The 24,369-nt window shown below is 39.8% G+C and overlaps 1 protein-coding gene across 2 annotated transcripts in view; it reads right to left on the reverse strand.

The window, feature by feature from the left end:
- CYSLTR1 (cysteinyl leukotriene receptor 1) overlaps positions 1-22,427 on the reverse strand; it is a 37,457-nt gene extending 15,030 nt beyond the window's left edge. For both annotated transcript variants that reach the window (XR_005557340.1, XM_039348759.1), the window contains exons 1-3: positions 22,174-22,427; positions 6,128-6,257; positions 3,267-3,419 (exon numbers count right to left, since the gene is read on the reverse strand). The gene's annotated coding sequence lies outside the window, so the exon portion shown is untranslated. The remainder of the gene's footprint in view (positions 1-3,266; positions 3,420-6,127; positions 6,258-22,173) is intronic.
- Positions 22,428-24,369: the final 1,942 nt, after the last annotated feature.

Below are 24,369 nucleotides of genomic sequence, written 5' to 3' on the forward strand. Positions count from 1 at the left end.
TCACCTGGTGCTGACCAATTTTTGATTTTCTTTGCTCTTTTTTCTACCATTTTTGTTGTTATTACTAGTTCTTTCATTTCAACTTCTGTTTTATTTGCATCCACCTCTTTTAACCAAGCCGCATCCTTGTTGTATTTCTTTGGGTTATCCCATATCTGCTTCCAGAACTGCACTGTTTCTTCCTTGTCAGGTACTGACTGATTCCTTGCAGTTTCTCCATTGATGGATTGGTAGAAACGTTTCTGATTGGATTGAAATTGGAGGTTCTGCCTATAGTTTGCAATTCGAGCTTCATATCTACTGATTTTCCTGGCTATAGCTGTTATTTGTTGCTTTATTATTTCCAGTGCTTCCTTGATCTTCCTTGTTTCTAAGTGGTATTTCTTGATTAGGTATTCTTTGGTCTTCTTGTTCTTCAGCTTCTTTTCTTTCATCTGTTCTAGCTTGCTTGCATGTGATCTTAACTTGCTGATCTTATTTTCTAGTCTAACCTTCCATTTTTCTGGTGCACTGTTTGTTTGTTTTTCTTCTTTGTTGATTTTGCATCCCAGGTATTCTGTTATAACTGCAGCTGTGCTGTACATTAGTTGGTTTGTTTCTTGCAGTGAATTGGTGCTTATACTTGATATTGCAGTATTTGCATCTTTTAATGCTTGTGCTAGCTGTTTCTTTGGAACAAGCTTCAATGCAGGCAGCCTTATTCTGTTGTTTTTGTGCTGTTCTAGATGCTCAGTTATTCTTTGTTTCAATTCTTTTATTTCTTTAGTTAGAGGGTTTTGTTCTTCCTGAGGAAGAGGTGCCTGGTTTCCAAATGAGAACAGTTGTATATCTCTGCTGGATTCCTTCACTGCCAACTCCCCCTGGTTTGCCTCTACATTCTGAATTACTTCTGGTAAGGCTTTGATTTCTTTGCCCTGGGTAAACCTTTGCAGTTCGTCCAATTCTGTTTCTGTAAATACTTTATTTCGTGTTATAAATCGGCGTTGATCTGCTAGTCTCTGTTCTGTTATTTCTGATTCTGGATGTTGTTCTTTCCAGAATTGGTGCATTCGTTTTAGATATCCTCGTCTTGTTGGACTTGATCTGTAGTAACAGATCATTATTTCTTTGTTTTCCATCACTGTGTATCTGCGACGGGTAAACACCTTTTCTTCCAGTAGTTCTGCAGCTGCTGGCCCTGGTTGCTCAGCCAACAGTCCTGAGTCCTGTAACCCATTTTTCACCAGATATCCAGGAACTCCAATATCTAGTGCGGACCTTGTTAACCCGGGCGACGTCCGAGCCGGTATGGCATTCTGAAATTTACGTCTCACCATATTTTTTATGGGAGAGACACTCTTTGTCTGACTCCTCTGATGAGACCTGTCCAGTATGGTTGAACCTCTGGCATAGCTCTCATCTTCCTCAGAGTACACAAGCCCCACAACCACGTCAAGGTAGTGCCTCACTGGGGGATTTATTATTATTATTATTATTATTATTATTATTATTATTATTATTATTATTATTTTCCTTCGGTATCATTTCCTGCCTTAGATTCTGCAGCATTGTGTCCAGGGAGACTTTTATTTATTTCTACGGAAGACAATATAATAAGATAACCAGAAGAGGGCAATCCTGTTTAAAGAGGATTAGGTTACATGGCTAAGTAAAAGAACTCACGATGTTCTCAGTCTGGCCTCAGTGAAAAAGGCAACTGGTACAATAATAAAGGGGGGGGAAATGAGAATTGTCCTACAGAAAAAATGGTGTGATGTGCTGGACTGGAAAGGTGTACGTTTCTCTCTGATTAGTTAAAACCTCATGTTTGCTGTTTAGAATTAGCCTCCATGGAATTGAAAAGACCTTGTCTGGGATGCCCCTGGAATCTAAAAAGTGATGATTAGCTGTCCTGAAACACTATTGACTGATAGTTGCAAAGCCCAAGTTTTGTATCAAGAAAATCCAGCCTCTCTTTCCTTGACATCCCCAGCTAAAGCCAAAAAAGATTTATGTTAAAACTCAGGAGATGGTGTAAACAATGCCACACTGGATGAACCAATGTTCATCACTTTCCTTCCCTCCTGAACGTGCAACTTATAATCATAACATCTTTATTTCTTTCAGAGATAATTGGATCAAATTGTAGCTGTAGAAGAAACTGAAAACATAATGCCCCATTAGAAAAAAAAAAGAAAAGCATTCTTCACTTTGGAAAACCTCAAAGTGTACGTCCTAAATTGTTACATTACTTAGCAAGAAATCAAATAGTTTAATGAATGAGTCTCCAAACCATTTCAAGTAGCTGTATTATGAAGAAAAATTAGGAATATCAACCCTACACTTATATATCTTCATTGCAAACCATTTACCCCAGTTAAGTGTATCTGCTATTTCAGACTCCCTCAAATCCTATTACTAATTGCCAATTCATGGCCCTAAATAAATTTATATACTGTTAAAACTCCCAGTCATGACCTTTAACTGGAAAAAAGTGCGCCATAGGGCAACAATTTTGGAATGAAACTACCTTAAATGGGCTAATGTGTCCAAAATCTGGGATCCGTGACTCCAGAAAGCAAGAAGTTTGGCAAAGTTTTGCTTCAGTGATATTGACCACTGCTGCGTTGCTGCTGCAGTCATGTGATCTTCATTTTAATGCTCCATGACAGTTTCCAAGCCAGTCTCACAATCCCTTGCTCTTCTTTTACCCAGCAGCAGCCACTTCCCTGCCTGAAGGGAAGGGAAGGGAAGGGAAGGAAGATTTCCGATGCTCCTCGCCAGGTTCCCAAAAGCAAAAATCAATGGGGAAGCCTGCAGGAAATCAGAAGTCTCTCCTTCTCCCACTGCTTTTTTGCCCGCCTGTGGTCATTCTGTTTCTCTGTTTAAGTAAGGAAATACCGCTGACATGATCACCCAATAGGACACGGATTGCCTCATCTCTTGAGCTAGCCGTGGACAGATAAACCATGAATCATATATAGATGGCAAGGCTATAGCCTGCTGAAGAGGGGGCCACCGTTCAACATACAGCCCCTTGTATGAGAGGTCCTTAGTGCTCTCTGACCCTGGTGGTTTTCCTGCAGAGGTTTTATTACCCCAACTATGCAAAGTGCATTGATGATGTTGCCTAATTAGGGAATGAAACATCTGCAAGAAAAACCACCAAGTTCAGAGAGCACCCAGGACCCCTCATTTCAACCCTGAAGTAGAAATATACTGTAGCTCTTTATTGGAGCCCTTTGTATACTCTTTCCAAGCCAAACAATTGTTTAAGTTCTACTCACATCCTTTTGTAGATTTCCACTTCCAGAACCGAGATGAGATCCTCCAGGAAGATGTGGCAGAGTTGAGAACTGGACCAAAGGCCTCTAGCCCTGTTGAAGACAGCAGTCATCCAGATGGGGAAAAATACTCTGCAAGATGTAGGTTTCCTATACCTAGTGTAGGAGAGAGAGAGAGAGAGAGAGAGAGAGAGAGAGAGAGAGAGAGAGAGAGAGAGAGAGAGAGAGAGAGAGAGAGAGAGAGAGAGAGAGAGAGAGAGAGAGAAGGCAATAAATCTTTTTTAGTAAGTTGGAATCCGGGAAAGTGTGTTTTTTCTAGAATTACTGCTTTGAGATGTAGTTAAGGAATAAGTGCTCCTAATCGCATTTTTCTAAGTGCTTCCTGGAAGATTACCAAATTAAATTGCCAAAACTGAGTCAAGCACAAACATCACACCCTTCAGCTTGAAAAAAAAAAAAAAACCCACCATCTCTTCAATACAACAACAGGAAATCTTTTAAGCTTCTACGTATATGCAGTGATGGTTGATGGATCAGGGGCTGCACATGCATTCAAATACCCAACAGGTATGCACACAACCACACCAGACTCCATATTTACCTGCAAGATTAGATATACAAACTCAGAGGCAAAAACACCCCAGGAAGAATATATAATGACAAATAGAAAAACACCCCCACAAACTCTTCTATTACCAGCGATTTAGGCTGGTAATGCTATATTTTTGTTGCCGTTTCCAGAAAGAAACAATCATTTCATTTGAAACTGCTTAGGTGGACAGTTGTTCCCAGTGTACTTTGAGTGGCTGTTTTCTAATTGCTATTATTATTACTATATTTATTTGCATCCTGCTTTTATTAATACTAATTGGTTAACAACAGTTTGCATGCCTTTGGGGAAGAATAGATGGTCAGTACCATAACCCTTCCTTATTTTATTTTATATTTTTTATATTTTATTTTATTTTATATTTTACTTTATATTTTATTTTATATTTTATTTTATTTTATATTTTATTTTATTTTGTTATTTTATTTATCAAAGGTATTTTATTTTATTTATCAAAGGTATTTTATTTTATTTATCAAAGGTATTTTATTTTATTTATCAAAGGTATCAACTTATGACCCAGTTTTTTAATGGCCAATCAGAATCACGAGGGCTTCAGAAAGGTTGTTTTCTATTTATCCCTAAATTACTTCTAGCTATCATAAAATCTACTCCCACCTCCATCACACGACTACATTTTTGAGCACTTGGCAACAGCTCAGAGTTTACAACTGGTTGCAGCATCCCAGGACCACAGGACCACAATCTGCAACCTTTTTTGCCCACTTCTAGCAAAAAGAAACCCTTCAGAAGAAAAGGTTTGGGACTTACGACTGTATGATTCACTGGACGAATACTGTAAAACAAAGGCTCCAGCCACAGGGGTGCCTTAATTTACGACCATCATGACTTAACAACTAAAATTGCGGTCCACAGGTTGTGCATGGTAAGTCAAGGACCACTTATATAGCTGCCTATTTGCATACAAAATTCTCTCTCTCTTTCTACCATTCTGTGAAAGAGGAAGTTGCAAAATGAAATAAAAGAACACCTTGGCAGCATCTTCTGTTGCCGCACAATCACACTTCTAGAGGTTTTGGGGTTGTTGGTTTTTTTTTTTTTTTTTGCAGGCAAGGAGGATGTTCCGACTAATTCTAAGCTAAAATGTGTTATCCCATTTCCTCAACCTTTCTACCCCTGAGGATTCAGGGGTAAAAATCTTTGAGGAAGTGGCATACCATATTTTAGCTCAGAGTTCATTCGGTCAAGATTCAAGAGCCAACTTTTGTTCCTTCATCAGAATTATTTATCATTATTTTTCTGCAGTTGATGGGAAAAAGAAGTTGCTTCCCTCTTGAACACCCCCCAACCCCAACCCATCTTTCCATTTTTTTGCTTTTTTTCCTGGTTCTTTCTGCTACTAAATGGGGGGGGAGGTAAGTTAGGGAGGCTATAAACTAGGAGAGAGGCTAAAAGAAAGAATCCTTGAACGTATCTTTGAGTCACTCAGATGGGGCAGGTGTGTGTGTGTTTGTGTAGGTTCATGTAATTTCTATAGAAAAGCAATGTGTGTGTGTGGGGGGGGGGAAGATTCAACATAGCCAAAGTCAAAAACCAGCTTCTATCCAGGGATCACAGTAGCAAAGCAATCTGTGACAAGATGCTTAAAAAAGGCTTCTGACTTAAATCTTGATGTCTAAATGGTAGTTGCTCAGCAGATCCACTAGCTCAATAGAATATTGCTTTCTTGGCATCTTTGTGAGACCGTTAAAGAAGCTGGAGGATGGGTGGATAGAGGGAAAGTATTCTGAACTGAGTAAGTCCTGACTTGCAAACACTATTTAGATTTAAAGTCCTTTGTTTGCACTGATTGCGCAAGCTTCTTCTAATTTAAGCCATGCTGAATCATAAACTTCCCTTTTAACATTGACCGGCATGTTGTCTGGATCCAAGGCTGATGATTTTAAGTTCACCTACTAAACCTGCAAACAGAACTGGCAAAACTCCAGAGAACTTCTCCCACTTAATGCTGATGATAGTACAGCTATATTAAAAAGAAGAATCTGACTTCATATTTGGCCTGACTTTAGTTTCTGACTGGTCGAAGCAGTTTTATAAGAAATCTCCCCAAGCGTAGCCAACTTTTCTAAAGAACACATTATCGCATAGTTTACTTCTGCTCGTCAAGTGCGGTTCTTTCGTTATTACTAGCTGGCATTTGATTTTCCTGTTGATTCTAATTTAAGCAATATGTTGCCATGGTGTACTTTAAAACAAGGCATCGGGAATTCTTCTTCAGTGAGAGTTTTCATACCAACAGCTCAACTTCAGATGGTCTGTGAACTTGCTGGGATTAATTTGATGATGGTGAAGGCTCCGTTCTGAAAATCTACTTGAGTAATTGTGTGGTCATCATGGAGGCATCTAAAGTCATCTTGTTGTTCCTTGAAAGAAAGAACAAAAAACATAGTGAAAACAGAGGTGAATAATTCTATTTCAAAAATATGTAGTGTGTGTGTGTGTGTGTGTAAACTCTGATCATAGATAGATAGAAAAGAAGATGTAATGATTAACTACAACACTTAGAGAATCATAGGGCTGGATGGGACCTTGGAGGTCTTGTAGTCCAAGCTTCTGCCTAAGACAGCGGTCCTGGGCAAGTGGATCTCCAATCTTTTCTTGAAAATCTCCAGGGATGGAGCATCCAGAACTCAAGGAGGCAAGCTTTTCCATTCATTAATTGCTTTCACTTAGTAACACGTCACTCTTAAGGTAAAAAAAAATGTATCACCAAAAACACAGACAAAAAGACTACTGGATTGTTAAAACGGTAGCTATTAATTTACAGATATCAAAACATACGAAAAACAATTATTAGGATTTTGAAAGGAAACACCATTTATCCAGCTGAGGCTGAGTATGACCAGGTGAACGGTGTGCTCTTTATCATGCTACCTTTCCATGGCCCCTGATCTTTAAACAGTCTGAAGTCTGGATATGCCTCTGCACCAAGGATATCTTCAAAAGGAAGACAGTCTCATGTAAAATCGCCCTTTATTGATATTCTTGGAATATTGTTATTGGGAAATAAATGGATTCCCACTGTGAAAGAGTCAACAGCTGAAATTCTTGTAACTCCATCCTTTTCATCACAACACATCTCGTTAAAGAAGATGTTGTGCTTGGAAAGAATTGTATTTGTTTGGAAGCTGCTGCTAAAGAGTCTGACCCCTAGAGAAAGACCTTGCATGTTGCAAAGTGTCTCACCCAGGTTTGCAGAGTGTACTTCGCAATGTGACAGAGGGTCAATATTATTACATCCATGGAGACTATTCAGATGGAGACAATTCCATTAAATTGATAGTTAATGGCATCCACATTTAAATTATATTAAATCAAATTTAAGCTTTGGTCTTGCTCAAACCACTTCTTCATCCAGAATCTACATACATACATACATACATACATACATACATACATACATACATGTAGTCCTCAACTTACAAAACCACAATTGAGCCCAAATTTCTGCCACTAAGCAAGAGAATCAAGGGAATTTTGTCCCATTTTATGACCTTGTTAAATTAGTAACACAGTTGTTAAGTGAATCAGTTTTCAACATTGACTTTGCCTCTCATACGTTTGCAAAAGGCAATCTCATGACCCCGGGACACTGCAATCATCATAAATACATGCCAGTTGCCAAGTGGCCAAATTTTGATCACGTGACCACAGGGATGCTGCAACAGTCACATGTGTGAAAACAGTCATAAGTCATTTTTTAAAATGCTGTCGTAACTTCAAACAGTCACTAAACAAATGGTTGTAATTCAAGGATTATCTGTACATTGTTGTTGTTAGTTGCGAAGTCGGGTCCGACCCATCGCGACCCCATGGACAACATTCCTCCAGGCCTTCATGTCCTCTACCATCTTCTGGGGTCCATTTAAGCTCATGCCTACTGCTTCAGTGACTCCATCCAGCCACCTCATTCTCTGTTGTCCCCTTCTTCTATTGCCCTCAATCTTTCCCAGCATTAGGCTCTTCTCCAGTGAGTCCTTCCTTCTCATTAGGTGGCCAAAGCACTTGAGTTTCAACTTCAGGATCTGGCCTTCTAAAGAGCAGTCGGGGTTGATCTCTTCTAGGACTGACCGGTTTGAACGCCTTGCAGTCCAAGGGACTCGCAGGAGTCTTCTTCAGCACCATAGTTCAAAGGCCTCAATTCTTTGGCGCTAAGCCTTTCTTATGGTCCAACTTTCACAGCCATACATAGCAACTGGGAAAACCATGGCCTGGACTATACACACTTTTGTTGGCAGGGTGATGTCTCTGCTTTTTAGTATGCTGTCTAGATTTGCCATAGCTTTCCTCCCCAGGAGCAAGAGTCTTTTAATTTCTTGGCTGCAGTCCCCATCTGAGGTGATCTTTGAGCCCAGAAAAATAAAATCTGTCACTACCTCCATTTCTTCCCCATCTATTTGCAGGAATTGAGAGGGCCGGATGCCATGATTTTGGTTTTCTTAATGTTGAGTTTCAAGCCAACTTTTGCACTCTCCTTGTTCACCCGCATCAAGAGGCTCTTTAGTTCCTCTTCACTTTCTGCCATTAGAGTGGTATCATTTAATGAAGCAAAGTTTTGGATTATGAGCTTGGATTTCAGTGGAGTTTTCCCACAATCTCATTTCCTGGTTTCAGTTAGATCACAGACTAATCTGATTGGTTCAAAAGAACTTTTCAGATCCCAACTGGCTTCTTGGGATGTTGCTGATTATAGCCTAGAAACTCAGCAGGGGCTTTGCTAGGAGATGTTATGAACATGTCCTTCTGACCAGCTGAAACAACAATGAAAACCGGAATAGCATCTTGCAGGAACAATGTTGCCAATGCTAAGATCTTCCCAGTTACATTAAAAAAACAACAACCCACAATTGTTTTATGGAAAGTTTAAGACAGATCCAGAAATGTTTCCCGCTCGGTTTATTTGCTTAGTTTTAAATCTACCTGGCTCCTCAGAAATTTATCTAAATGGTACTTTTGTTGGCTACGTGCAATTACTATCTGCTGTTTAATTTCCTGATAACTTGATTTTGATCTCTGTTGTAAGCAACTCCAGCGCTTATTTGAATAAGAAATCCAGAAATGAGTAAAGGTGTTTTTTTAAAAAAGAAAAAAACAAAACAAAACAGTGCTTGATATGAAAACAGTTCGGCAATCTTAAAAAAAGAGAAGAAGTTAGAAACCAAACCATTGGGAAAAAAGTGAGAATTAAATATAGAATAAAACTTGAAAGGATAGAGTGGGAAAATACGTATGTGACCGGAATGAATTTCATGTTGGATTCAAATTTGGTATTACTTAGAAGACTTAAAATTAAAATTAAAGAATCTTAGGATGCATTGTGTTCCTACATGCATTTAACTGGAAATAAATATTAATGCAATCAGTGGGGTTCACTTCCTATGGATACAAAAAATACTTTTATAATAGAATAATTACAGGTAGTCCTCACTTAGTGATGGTAATTGAAATTGGTAATTCTGTTGCTAAGAGACACAGGCATATGGCATAATGATTTATGACATCAGCTCCTGTAATCCCAATTGCCTTTGTTAGGTGAATCCAGCATGGCCACAGCATCCCATAATTATGTGATTGCCATTTCTGACTTCCTGCTGGCTTCCCCATTGTGAGCACTGAAGGTATATGATAATGAGTATGAATGATCATCACATGAATGCAGGATGCTGTGTCCATCGTAACTGGAAGCTGGTTGCCAAGCACCCGAAATGTGACCGTATGTCCATAGAGATACTACAACGGCCACAGCTTTGAGGAACGGAACATACAGCCCCATTGTAACTTTGAATGGTCACTGAACAATAGGTTGTTAAGTGAGGACTACCTGTGCACAATTAAAATAGCAGAGAAAGAAATCTGGTTGATTAAATTTTCAGCCATATCTTAAACCCTCTCCTGCAAAGTAAAACTGGCAGATTCTTTGCCCAGTGAAGGAAAGTAGAGATGAATTTTGCAACGCTCAAGTGACCACTAAAATAAAATGAACAAACAAAACACAGTGTGACATCTGTGTAGCTGATCAACTGAGAATAAATATGAAGATATTCGTGTTTTCCCCACATCTGTTCAAACAATGCCCAATGCATGACACCCATGGCCAAACTGTAGGGATCTGAGAGAGATGGACAGGAGTATCTTATATTGGAAATTTTATTCTCTGCTTGATTATAATTTTGCTTTAGCCAGTGTTAGATTTATGGGACAGTTGCTGTGGGAGTTTGAAGTATTTTCTCACATGAGAATCTAATCCTGAAGCAAGTTTTAAAACAAGAACAGAAAGAAGAATTATTTTCAGCAAGTACATTGAAGAGATCAGCAAAGTTTAGCAGCTAAGTAGGTCTATCCTTCCAAAAAATGTGCTCTCTATGCATTTATTTGCCTGGGAAATAAACAAAAGGGAATAACCTCTGATTAGCTATTTTATAGATAGATAAAAACAGGCAGATGCAAAGAAAGTAACTATACTCCAGTATACTCCACTGGCTAGTAGGTCATGAATTGTTGAGGAGTTAATGGGGTTTAACAGAAAATAACAGAATAATGGAGTTAGAAGGGACCTTGGAGGTCTTCTAGTCCAACCTCCTGCTCAGACAGGAAACCCTATACCATTTCAGACAAATGGTTGTCCAATCTCTTCTTTAAAATCTCCAGTGCTGGAGCACCCACAATTTCTGGAAACAAACCACTGATTAATTGTTCTCATTGTCAGGAAATTACTCCTTAGTTCTAGGTTGCTTCTCTCCTTGATTAGTTTCCATCTGTTGTTTCTTGTCTTGCCTCCAGGTGCTGACTCCCCTCTTCTTTGTGGCAGCCCCTCAAATATTGGAACATTGCTATCATGTAATCCCAAGTCCTTCTTTTCATTAAACCAGACATACTCAATTCCTGCAACCGTTCTTCCAATGTTTTAGCCTCCAGTTCCCCATTTGATCTAACCTCCAACAACTATCTTAAAGCTAGTCATGAATGTACTGTCTTTAGTTGTGTTGCATCCAGTAATGTTGGTTCTGAAACATTTTTACCAACACTGCAATCATACAAACACTGTCTTTCTCATCATTTGCAATTTCATGTCTAATCTCATTGCTCCAGAAAAATCTCTAATGGGTACTCTGGTAGGAACTATTGATGTTCAATTAAGAACTATTCTTAATTGAACATCACTAGCTATTTGATCAGCTGGATCTGACAAGGATCAAGCACTTCATATTAATTGTCAAAATTAAAGCCTGCAAGCCAAGTTTACAGACTAATTTAATAGTTGGTGGATCTCCAATGTACAACGGGAAGAAGGATCTTGGCAACGTCCTAAATGATCACTCGGTCGGCTCCCAAATTCTGTATTCCTGTTATATAATTCCCTGTCATCTAAGGGACCTGTGGCCTTTCCAATTCAACATCCAGATGTTGCTGAATTACATCTGTGAGGTTGGTCAAGGATGCTAAGAGCAACACCTGGAAGCTGGGGGTTACCTATCTTTGCCTAGAGATTAAGAGGTGAAGTTGAATCGGAAAGACCCAAGCAATAATGTGGCATCAAAAACAGTGATTCAGGATCAAATTCAGCTTCAGGAGCTACCAACCTCCTTACTAATAATTTGTTTTACTAATCAGAACACATCCAAATAAAATTGAGGACAATTGCATCAGCAAAGAAAGCAATAATGTTAGCTTCTATCTGCAATAGGATCTACATTGCTAAAGGACCATCCCAAGGGAATAGGTACTATTAAGTCAGAAATGTCCAGTAATCTGCTAGAGGAAGAATTACACAAACTCCAGTTGCAGGCTTTCCACATTGGACTTGATAACTGATGTAGGTTAGTTTGCCTGAAAAAACTTAGCGTGATAATCTGCAGTGTGACTGAGAATTCAGTCCTTATTTCAACTCTTTCTGTTGAGTCTACAGGGTGGAAAAGGGGATAGATTATGTCTGAGAAGACCAAAGATGGTTAAATATTTGCATATTTACAGTTTAGTCCCCTCCTTTCATGTCTTATCACTGACGACATTCACCCAGCTCAAACAATGCTAGAAAAACAAAATGTTTTATTTGTTGCCCATCCCATCACAAGGCATCTACTTCTAATCATAAAGAGGTTTGGAAAAGTGGTATCACTCTATTTGAAATTACAAGCCTGCTCTCATTTTTGGAACGGCTTTGATGCTTTCTCTCAATGAGCAAATAACCATTTAGTGCTATGAGAAAGTCCTTCTCCTAGCCTTCACTGGAAGAAGCCTCAATCACCGGAGATTACAGAACAGGCATTTTTCAGGTCAAGTATCTGGAAAAAAAATCAAGATTCATTTTATGTATCATAAAGCTTTCTTGTTTACCTTGCAGATTCTGAACAAAGCTGCTTATCTCAGTGTTTCTCAACCTTGGCAAGTTTAAGACATGTGGACTTCAACTCCCAGAATTCCCTATAGCTGTCCGGGAAATTCTGGGAGTTGAAGTCCACATATCTTAAACTTGCCAAGGTTGAGAAATACTGGCTTATGTCACAATTAACTTTTCTTACAGAATAAAATTACAGGCAGTTCCTGGGTTACACACAAGACCCACTGATAAGTTAGTCTTTAAACTGAGCTTGTAGGTAAGTCAGTATAGGTTCTTATTTAGCATTAGTCAGTCAAGGGTTTGTCTTAGTGTACAATTTAGAATAGAATAGAATAGAATAGAATAGAATAGAATAGAATAGAATAGAATAGAAGAATTGGAATGGACCTTGGAGGTCTTCTAGTCCAACCCCCTGCTAAGGTTGTCGAATTTCTTCTTTAAAACTTCCAGTGTTGGAGCGTTTACAACTTCTGGAGGCAAGTTATTCCACTGATTAATTGTTCTGTCAGGAAATTTCTTCTTAGTTTTAGGTTGATTCTCTCCTTGATTTGTTTCCATCCATTGCTTCTTGTCTGGCCTTCTGTTGCCTTGGGGAATAGCTTGACCCCCTCTTCTTTGTGGCAACCCCTGAGATATATTAACACTGCTATCATGTCACCCCTAGTCCTTCTTTTTATTAAACTAGACATACCCAATTCCAGCATCTGTTCTTCATATGTTTTAGCCTCCAGTCCCCTAATCATCTTTGTTGCTCTTCTCTGCACTTTTTCTGGAGTCTCAACATCTTTTTTTTTTTTAATGTTTCTATCTTTACCTTGAAGTCTGCAGTAAAGGAATACAGAGCTTTTCTTTTTCTTGTCATAAATGGTCTTGTAACCATTCAATTGCTTCCTCTTTCTTTGAAGCATCATCAACAATTGCATCAGATTTAAACTTCGGAAGCATGGTTACAAAGTTAGATAAGATAAAAATGTAAGTGCAGCCAAGGACTCCATAAAGAAATTAATTCAAATATAAAGTTACACACTCAACACAGTGTTAATGGCAACATGATCCAACTTCCAATGTCAGAAGGCATTGTCCTTCCTGGAGCCAGTGAACTGTTGAGGCCACACAATGTTTTCATAAGCGTCAGAAAGTAGAGCTTACATTCCTTATTATGAACCATTGTATTTAACTCAGTTTTAAAATATAATAGGCTTGAATGGCAGCCTGTTTGTAGGAACGAGTTATTTGTAAGTCAGACATTCTTAACCTGGAGACTGCCTGTACAACTTATAAGATTGCCCATTTGAAACATATTCTCTGAATTGTTTAGAATTCTGACTATTGCATATGTCCCAAAGGTGCTTTTGGGTGCTTTCAACAGAAGAAGCTTCTTGGATGAGAAGCGAAACGTCTTCAAGAAAAAACAAAGAAAGTCCAGTTGCCTCTTGAAAAAGCATCTTTGGGAGAACCATGATCTGGATGACTGAGAATCTCCACAGACATTTGACTATCACGTATCTCATAAATACAATTAACTTTTAATAGCTTCAGTAGGGGATGTAGAATGCTTTTATTTTCCTTCTCTCCCCCCCCCTTTTTATACAGACATATAGCTAAAATTAAATATTGACAGCATGATTTCTAAATCAAAGAAAGTAACTGTTAGATGGAAAGATAAGAAAGATCTCTTAGGTTTAGTACCTTGAAGCACCATGACAAAGAATCAAATTTGATGCCGTTTAATTATCTACTAGAGAGTAGATAATTAATAAGTTATAAGTGTTAACACTTATAAGTGTTTTGAAGTTGTAAAAACACTCATGATCTCTTGAACACATTTTTATTGTATTTTACATTATTGAGCAATGCTGCTTTAGAAAAGCTTAACTCTAAAAGATTGCTGAGAAATATTCCAGATATATACCATATAAGAACCTGTATATATGAACAATTTTATTAAGATGGCCTATGACCATAATAAAGATTAATTTGACAGATGATCGATGCCTCTTTTATATATATTTGTGTGTGTATTATTCAGTGTATTTTTTGGCAAGGGGTGAAAGCATGCCAGCCTTTCAGAATTACTATTTGCAGATATGAGTAGCAACACTTAAAAGAATGACTAAGAGATTTTGAAAAAAAGTTGGCAAGCACCCGGAGACTAAGGTTGAGGAGATCAAAAAAAGGATCCTTTGCAGGGAAATAACACAGTTGAGCAACTGGAAATATTTTTCAGCAGAATCTTAGACTAAACCCACTCTTGGTTCAATCTGTGAAGGCTCACATCCAGGGTGTGCAACTGGGACAGAGGCTGCACACGGCTCTTGAGTTCCAGTTTTGGTCACCACGATGTAAAAAAGATGCTGAGACTCTAGAAAGACTACAGAGAAGAGCAACAAAGATGATTAGGGGACTGGAGGCTAAAGCATATGAGGAACGGTTGCTGGAATTGGGCATGTCTAGTTTAACGAAGAGAAGGATGAGGGGAGACCTGATAGCCGTCTTCCAGTACCTCAGGGGCTGCCCCAAAGAAGAGGGAGTCAAGCTATTCTCCAAAGCGCCTGAAGGCAGAACAAGAAGCAACGGATGGAAACTAATCAAGGAGAGAAGCAACCTAGAAGTAAGGAGAAACTTTCTGACAGTGAGAACAATTAACCCAGTGGAACAACCTGCCTCCAGAAGCAGTGAATGCTCCAACACTGGAAGTTTTTAAGAAGAGACTAGACAGCCATTTGTCCGAAAGGGTGTAGGGTTTCCTGCCTGAGCAAGGGGCTGGATTCGATGACCTTCAAGGTCCCTTCCAACATTATTCTTATTCTTATTCTTATTATTCTAGAGGTCGTTTGCAAGTTGAGGACTACCTGCTGTTTAAAGGATTTTGCTCTAGTCCTATATTTGGTAGTTTTCTCCTTCCACATTCAAAACGAAAATGTGGTAACAACTTTTGAAATTTTTCTAGAAGGTGCACCCACAACTTGGGAAGGCTTCACACAGTTTGTGGTCTCAACATCCCCTCGGGTGATGTAAATAATAGTTTACATAATGGCTGTGTTCCAGCAACCTGCTTAAACTGGTTACTGCACTGGCCTATTTTCTGGTTGCCCGCATAGCATCGTTAAGCTAATCAGATTTCTGGCTTCACAGCACATCTCAAGCAATAAGACAATCAGCCTAGCTGGCTATGTTAAGTAAAGTAAGCCAATCGGATTGGTAACTGACCTGATTAAGGTTAAATCAAGCCAGGCTTTTTAAGCAAACTAAATCATTAGGTTTGTAACTGATCTGGTTAAGCACGTTATTGGAACCCAGATCAACCCTGACTGCTCTTTAGAAGGCCAGATTCTGAAGTTGAAACTCAAGTACTTTGGCCACCAAATGAGAAGGAAGGACTCACTGGAGAAGAGCCTAATGCTGGGAAAGATTGAGGTCAATAGAAGAAGGGGAGGACAGAGAATGAGGTGGCTGGATGGAATCATTGAAGCAGTAGGTGTGAGCTTAAATGGACTCCAGAAGATGGTAGAGGACAGGAAGGCCTGGAGGAATGTTGTCCATGGGGTCGAGATGCGTCAGACACGACTTTGCAACTAACAACAACAACAAAATGGGTTAGCCTGAAATGTGAACCAGTTTGCAATTTGTCAGGGATGAGCAATTAGTGGTTATCCAGATGTTCATCCAACTGTTGTTCTCAGTTTTAACCCAGGGGTCAAAAGAGGTAATTAATGAGACCTGCCACTTTGGAAAGACCCATGTTGTCTTTTTAAACATCTCCCTAAAAGCAACTGTTTTACCACTGAAGAAAACTTCCTAAAATGGAGATGAGAAGAGATTATGAAAAGCCAAACCAAACACCTAATTCAGTGTTCTCTATACTGTGACATTAACTCAGAGACCTTCTGTCTATAAAAAGATTACTGCTGAATCGGATCATTTCCGTGTCTTGCTATATGGAAAATATAAACTGGTAGGGTTTTTTAAAAATTGAAGATTATAATTTTGGGCAAGTCATCTGTCAATGTGGAGTCTTTGGTGCTGTCTGAGCTTGGCTGGTTTCTAGTAGACAGCAGGAGGAGGAGGAGGAGGAGGAGGAGGAGGAGGAGGAGGACTATGGAATCCTTGCTGTTCTCTGAGCTTTGTTGTTTTCTTGCAGACATTTCATTACCCAACTAGATAACATCATCAGTGCTCAAAGTGGGATTTGCTCCCTGCTTATATATAAGACATCTGAAATGTTTGCAAGAAAACCCAGTTCAGAGAGCACCAAGGACTTTACCGCTCAATCCTGAACTACACATATTCTCTTTTATTGAGTCATCTGTCAGGTAGATCAGCGGTTCTCAACCTATGGGTCGTGACCCCATTTGGGGTTGATCGACCATTTTATGGGGGTCGCCAAGCAAGGCTGTCCGCCATTTTTTTCCCCTTTTCCGGCGGGTGCCTTACCTCCCTTGGGCTGGGCCAGCTGGTGGCCCAGCCGGTGGTCGGCCTGCTCCGTCTCTGCCGCTTGCCAGCTACGCCTCGGCTGGCGCAGGGGCGGCATCACGCATGCGCGACACTCCCGCGCAGGGAAAGTCCTTGACTTACGACCGGTTGGGTAGTCCTCGACTTACGACCGGTTTAGTCCTCAACTTACGACCGGTTTAGTCCTCGACTTACGGTCGGTTGGGGGTCGCGGTATTAAAAAGGTTGAGAACCACTGAGGTAGATGGAGCAGCAGAAGTCAATAGGAATAGCCTTCCTTCTAGGCATCTTCTCCTTTTCTTTATTACATTATCACAGTTAGTCCTATTCATGATATGAATTTCATTCCTCATCTTTTCCCCTTCCCCTTCGGTCCCGTGTCTTTTTAGATGCTTGGTCTCAGCCTACAGATTCCCTTCCATTTATTAATTTGACAAAGGGTTCTCCCACTCCCCATTTAGTTGGCTGATAAAAGGACAAAAGAAATATCTCCCTAGAGTCTGAACAGATAAACTCTTTGCAGCTAAGAGTCACGTCTCACAAGCCAAACACGAAGCAGACAGAATGGCTTCTGGCCCAGTGTCTAGCGTGAAAAGGCTTTGTCCACTGGGACAAATGGAAAAAGTTGTTTTCAAGAAAGGAGATTTTTTTTTTTTTTTGTAGCTCAGGGTTGAAATGAGGGGTCCTTGGTGCTTACTGAGCTTGGTCGTTTTCTTGTAGACGTTTCGAACTAGGTAACAAACTAGGTAACATTGACTAGTATTGATGATGCTACCTAGTTTGGGTAATGAAACACTGCAAAAAAACAACAACCAAGTTTAAAGAGGATCATGGACCCCTCAAAGTTGTTTTCTTCTCGCTTCTTGAGTTAAATATTAAAAATATTGTTGTTGTTAGTTGCAAAGTCGTGCCTGACGCATCGCAACCCCATGGGCAACGTTCCTCCAGGCCTTCCTGTCCTCTACCATCTTCTGCAGTCCATTTAAGCTCACGTCTACTGCTTCAGTGACTCCATCCAGCCATCTCATTCTCTGTCGTCCCATTCTTCTATTGCCTTCAGTCTTTCCCAGCATCAGGCTCTTCTCCAGTGAGTCCTTCCTTCTCATTAGGTGGCCAAAGTACTTGAGTTTCAACTTCAGGATCTTGCCTTCTAAAGAGCAGTCAGGGTTGATCTCCTCCAGGCCTTCCTGTCCTCTACCATCTTCTGGAGTCCATTTAAGCTCACGCCTGCTGCTTCAGTGACTCCAGCCAGCCAGCTCGTTCTCTGTCGTCCCCTTTTTCTATTGCCCTCAATCTTTCCCAGCATTAGGCTCTTCTCCAGTGAATCTTTCCTTTTCATTAGGTGGCCAAACTATTTGAGTTTCAATTAAAAATATAAGACACTAATATAGATTAGACTGGGAGCAAAGAAGCTAAGACTAAGTTAAAACAGTGGCGGGCTGTAGCAAGGATTACAAATGGCAGTTGTGAAACTATGTAAAAAAAATGGCAATCATATGGGAACATGAAGGCAGTACAAACTGATAGATTTACCAAAAACGAGCAGCCAGATTGAGAATAACGAAGGTAGCAAAATGATCAAAGCTACTATAGTTAATATTTGTAATATTATACAATAATATTTTGCACTAATAGGTTTATAATAGTGTATTCATTAGTAAATCAGTGGATATTGATAAATATAAAAATGAGATTTTTATTTATTTTTCTTTTTTTTGGTTTGCATTTTTAGTTTGTTTGCCTGACACTGTCTCGTTTGTGTATTTTTTAAAGTTTAAATACTACTTTGCTGCTTGGATATGCATACAATTAACGAACAAACCAAGAATCAGTATTGTTAAAAATGATAATTGAAGCTGGTGATTGAAGACGGGCTTCAAGGAAAGACAGAGTCAATCCCAACATACAAAAAAAAAAAAAAAAAGAGAGAGAGACACAAATGTAGACTAAATAAAGCTATATAAGGATAACAATACAACTTACATAATATACAGTCAAACCGTGAACAAGGTAAGCCCATCCGTTATTTAAAGATGAAAAGATACAGGTAGAAGAAGTATGCAATTCTAAACACAGTGAAGAGAAAAGAGTTCGGTAAATAGTTATAAGAATTTAAATTGGGTTGGGTTGGGAATTTGTTATGATAAACTCTTGTGCCCAAGACTCATTAGTCAGGCACATTGACAAGTAAATAGACACTCCCTCTTAAGTTCCTTGTTGTTCTTCAAACATTAAGGAGAATCACCAGCAGTTGTTTTCCCCACCAGCAGGTGACACTTATAGGTAGGGAAAACTAAGTTGTGGAAATCCTCCAATTGCTTTTCATAATTTGCTTGATTTTACGTGTAAGGCAAGAAGAGTTGTAGGTGCTCCATCGCTGGAGGTTTTCAAGACAAGATTGGACAACGATTTGTCTGGAATGGTATAAGGACTCTGCCTTGGGCAGAGGACTGGACCAGAACAGGGGTCTTCAAACTTGGCCCTTTTATGACTTGTGGACTTCAACTCCCAGAATTCCTCAGCCAGCGTGGCTCGCTGAGGAATTCTAGGAGTGGAAATCCACAAGTCATAAAAAGGCCAAGTTTGAAGACCCTGGAGTAGAAGACCTCCCAGGCCACTTCCAGCTGTTTGATTCTATGGTTCTAAAACAGATACCCGTGCTCTGGTCCCTCAGCTCAACTTTAGATTCTTCCTGTATAATGCTTTCTCACTTCCTCATGTATTCTCAGGAGCTGTGATGTCAACTGGAAAGCCTTGCCCAAGGCAAGATCAGGGATGAATGAAGAAGAGATGACACTGATTTTTAAAGTCACAAAATGTTGCAATAGCTGGGTTAAGCAATTGCTGGATTAGAGCTGGATTGCACCAAAGAAATGGCAAGAAGTCTATTTGGGCAACTATCTAACTTTTTTACAGGATGTTTCATTAAGGTTTCTTAATAAATTATTTTATTAAATTCGTTAACTTATTAATGCATAAATAAGATAATAAATAAAGCCACTGTTTTTGCTTTTTTTCTTCTTCAGTGTGAACTGTCGTTCAGTTCAGTTCTTTATTTTTGCACAAAGCTTTCTTGACCAATTCTCTGTACATATCACTCTGCAGAGGTATTTTTGTGGAAAACACACACCCATGTATGTACCGTACCACACCCACAATTTCCCTAAGATATTTCAGGATGTTATTTTTACTGAAATGTAGTTTGATATGCAGGTTTCGACTGGAGAATTGCATCATAACATTCAGAGGAATGCAAATGTTGAATGATGGCCCACTTTCATAAATCAGCTTATGCACGGATTTGTGTAGGCAAAATTTACTCGATTGCTATTAAAATGTGAGAATGCCTAATAAAAGGTGAACACATGTGCATCCGTCTTTTCCGTTTTTCCCTTTCAATTTTCCATCTAAAGAAGAAGAAAAAAGCTGAAAATAACATGATTTCTAACTGTGGCACAAGGTATGGCTTTCTGAAGGTTTTGGAAATAAAAAAAAAAACACTTTCAAAGTATCGTGGTATCACCCAATCAGTTTGGGGCAATTTGTAGTCTTGAGAAGTCCTACAATTGGATCAAACCGGTCTGGTCTGAGACTTAGCCAAAATGCATGCCAAAATCTAAAACAAATGTATCTCCTCTCCAGTATGTTATCAGACAGTAGGATCTACCATTTAGGTTCTTACCAATACAAATAAATCTTATTTCAAATTTTTGTTGCATCCTGCTAGATTAGTTAAATGTAAAGATTCCGTCCAATAATCTTCAAGGCTGGGTTGGGAATTAATCAAACTTCTTCCTAGTTGAAACCAAACATGTTTCCATTGGACCGTAGTGGCTTTTAAACAAGAGTGTGCAGCTGTGTTTATCTGTTATACAGAAAAACAAGGATAACATATCGCTGAAGGGGTCTTATTTCTCCATTGATCCATATTAGGTCTATGCACAAAAAAGCAAGTCCTCTAATGTTCAGATGGAAATCCTAAAAGTTCTCTCGGTGGCAAACCCACCGAGGCATCATCTATTCCCACCTTGATGTCCAGTTGTTTCAGAATCTCATCCTACTTTTCTGCCTCCCTATCCGCTTTCAGAGCAAGTGTGTCCAGAGACTTGTCGACTTCAGCTCCCAGAACGGAGCTGGTTGGAGTATTCTGGGAGCTGAAATCCACAAGTCTTAAAGCTGCCAATGTTGGACAACCCTGCCTTAGAGAATAGCTTTAGAACTCCAGACTGAGCTCCAGAAATATTTATTTTACAATGCACCTTCTAATACTTTCAATTATTTGACCATCCTTCCTTCCTCTTCTCACCCTGTAAGTCAACAAATATTTCTAGAAAAAGTGAATGGATCCGCATAGGCAGAATGCCAAAGATCCAAGCTGTGTTTAACATAGGCAAACAGGTAAGGCTGTAAGTTAAAGGCAGGCAAAAACAAACAAACCAACCAACTTGCATATCCATGGGGACATACAAAGGGAGAGTTGGCCAGCCTCCAAGATCCATGCCCCCTCAGATACGAAGGGGGAAAGCACTATCATTGAGCCATCAGCTTGGTAAGCAAACATTTTGGGATCCCTTGTCTCCCCCCCCCCATGGCAACAGGTTAATGTCATGTCAAATAGGATAGGTATGAGGTACGTAATATTAATCAGATTGAATTGAATCAAGTCGTAAGGCGCTGATAATGGGGTGATATGACTGATTCACAACTTACGTATTTGAACACAGAGGACTATCTCTTTCTCATTCAGTAAAGGAATAGTGGCATAGCAGTCATAAAAACAGTTGTGCAAGCATCCTCATCCTATGCAAAGCAGTTTTCAGGGATTCACGTGCTGCAAAGTAAGTGCCTTCAGGTGCTTAAATTGTTCTGGAGATTCTCCAGATGAAGAGTCAAAAATACAAACAAGCACCTCTCTTCCTAATAATAAGATGTCAGTACCCGATTCTAAAAATGCTTGCTCTTTGTTGCGGGGAGGATAATGCATCAATGAAAGCACTAATAGAGAAATTCAGCTCATAACATAACATCTTTCTTGTGCTAAGATCCCCAATTTTCTCTGCTTGTCTACTTCATTCATTGCATCACTTGATGGTCATCTCAACCATCACTGGGCAGAGGAATGGACCAAATAGAACCGATTCTACTTTGCAAGGAAAAATGTCAGCGAGGAAACATAACCCACCCAGCACATTCTCTCCCCAGATGCGCTCCAAAAAGATGTGTCTTCAAAAAAGCCAGTGGTGGGATTCAAATATGGGAACAACCGGTTCTCTATGTGGATGCCGCTTCCGGAAGTCCATTCTGGGCTTGGGCAACAAAAAATTAGCTACCAGTTCTGCCGAAGTGGTGCGAACCGGCTGAATCCCACCACTGAATAAAGTTTATATTTTATGGCATTCAAAAGCCTTGAAGACTCCTTTTTTGGGAGAGGTGTTAGGGTTAGTCGGACGATTGACAGGTGGAGTTTTAGTTTCTGCAAAGTGACTTACTTGCAACGTCTCTGGACAGCTGTCTCTTGAAGTTTCTTGACCCGTCCAAGCTAAGCAAGTGTCTTCCACATGTGCATTTTTCGTGGGAAAAATGACTTCAATTCCAGGAAGGAGGAAAAAAAAAACCTAGAAAGAAGGGAATCTGATGAGAAAGAAATCAGCAAAATTAGCTGGGCATCAAAAACAAGTTGCTATTTCCTTAGTCCTAGTAAGAGAGAAAGTTCCGTACAGAGTCAGCCAGCAGATGCAGTTGGCTCCGTTTAAAAAGGAAAGCCACAGAAGCCCCGCCTTGTTCCCTTAGGGAGGGGCTAAGTCCTTTCAAGAAAGATAACTTACTCCATGTAGTAGTAAGGATGGATTGCTTCATTCAGCCATACTTTCTCCTTTACGTTTCAACATGTTTCGGATAAATGCAGAGGTGCCTGTGTGTCTTCACATAACATGCCTGCCTTCACTTGTTGCCTGCCTAATTATATTAAGGCTGTTGTTGTTTGCCTTTGGAAATCTGAAAGAAAGAAAGAAGATGACATTTTTCTGCCTTAAGGGAGAGGCTCAGTTCATACAATAGTGTGGTGTAGTGGTTAAAGAGCTGAACCAAGGAAGGAGGGCACTCAAGGTCTATCTAGCCTCCCCATGGAAACTCCGCGGTGACTTTGTGCCAGTCCCTCCCTCTCAGCCCAAACTATCTCACAAGGTTGTAGACAAAAATAGAAGAAAGTTCTACGTATGCAGCTTTGAATTCCTGAACAATAAAGCAAAATATAAATCTCACAGAGAATGTCCAGGGGTAAAAATATGCTTGGCTGCTTGATGACTCAGTGAGTTTTGGGTGTCCTGGCAATTGGATTGATTCAGCAAAACATGGTTCAGTTAAAGACAGATTAATCTGTGCATGAATCCAGCCAGAAAATTATGATTATTTACGAGCAAGAGCTCAGAAACCCTTCAAACTCTTTAATATGTAAAAAAAAGAAATCAGATGCATCAGATCCTATCCTTCCTAAGAGGTATTTTCAGGGAAGGTGAGCGATGTCATGCGTGTCATGACATCATTATGTGAAATGATGTAAAATGTGTCGTTTTGCATTTATAATGTATTCAAAATCGACCTTATGACAACAGTGATGCATCAGATGCTAGTATCCATTGCTCCTTCCTTCTCCTCCTCCACCTAGAATTCCTTCAGAGGGTGGAAGAACAAAGAGGAGCTGTGCAAAAGGGATATAAAAGGGGAGTCTCTATATAAGACCCCTGGCTTAAAAGTCCCTAATATTATCAATAAGTGATATAATAAGTATCGATTCAGACAGAAAATCTGATGTATAATTGGGACTAGTTGGACTTTCTAGTGTCTTCCCCACTCATCAAAAATGCTCTGATCTGAAATGAGCATTCTCTTTGCATAGCAGTATTTACAATCTCCCAATACTTGAGGGGCTGCCACAAAGAAGAATTCTATTCTCCAAAGTACTTTGAAGGCAGGACAAGAAGTAACAGGTGGAAACTCATCAAGGAGAGAAGCAACCTAGAACGAAGGAGAAATTTCCTGACAGTTAGAACAATTAATCAGTGGAACAGCTTGCCTCCAGAAGCAGTAAATGCTCCAACACCAGAGGTTTTTAAGAAGAGACTGGACAATAATTTGGTAGAGGGTTTCCTGTTTGAACAGGGGGTTGGACTAGAAGACCTCCAAGGTCCCTTCCAACTCTGTTATTTTTATATTGCCAGGCCATCATGAGGCCTCTACAAATCCGAGACAATGAACTAGACAGGTTATGTCACTCAATTTGTGCTATATATAATCCTAGAGGAAACCTGAGTTGATTGTTTTGAAGCATTTCCTCCACAGCTGAAGGGTGGGACAGCTTCTCATTGGTGGAAACTGCTATTTTATCCCCCCCTCCTCCTTTCTCTTTTCAAAACATCAGGCATCGTGGCACCTTGGTTTTCTTTCTTTTTCAAAGAATGCCTGCCTTGTTTTCGCCTGTTCTAACATGACAACGGAAAAAGTGAGAAGGGGATCTGGCTGCACCCCAATTTTGGCACTGACCCTTGTTAGCAAGCTGGAAAGAATGATGGCTGGTGCAAAGAGGTGATGAAGGTGATAACTGGACTGTAGAGCTGAAGTCCTCTCCAGGAAGTGGACAAAGCCAGAAGTTTTGCAAGTGGGGTCTTTGGTCCCTTTTTACAGGAAGA

Source organism: Crotalus tigris, unplaced genomic scaffold (genome assembly GCF_016545835.1).
Source record: "Crotalus tigris isolate CLP2741 ecotype Arizona unplaced genomic scaffold, ASM1654583v1 scf7180000018172.2679963, whole genome shotgun sequence".
Classification (NCBI taxonomy): domain Eukaryota; kingdom Metazoa; phylum Chordata; class Lepidosauria; order Squamata; family Viperidae; genus Crotalus; species Crotalus tigris.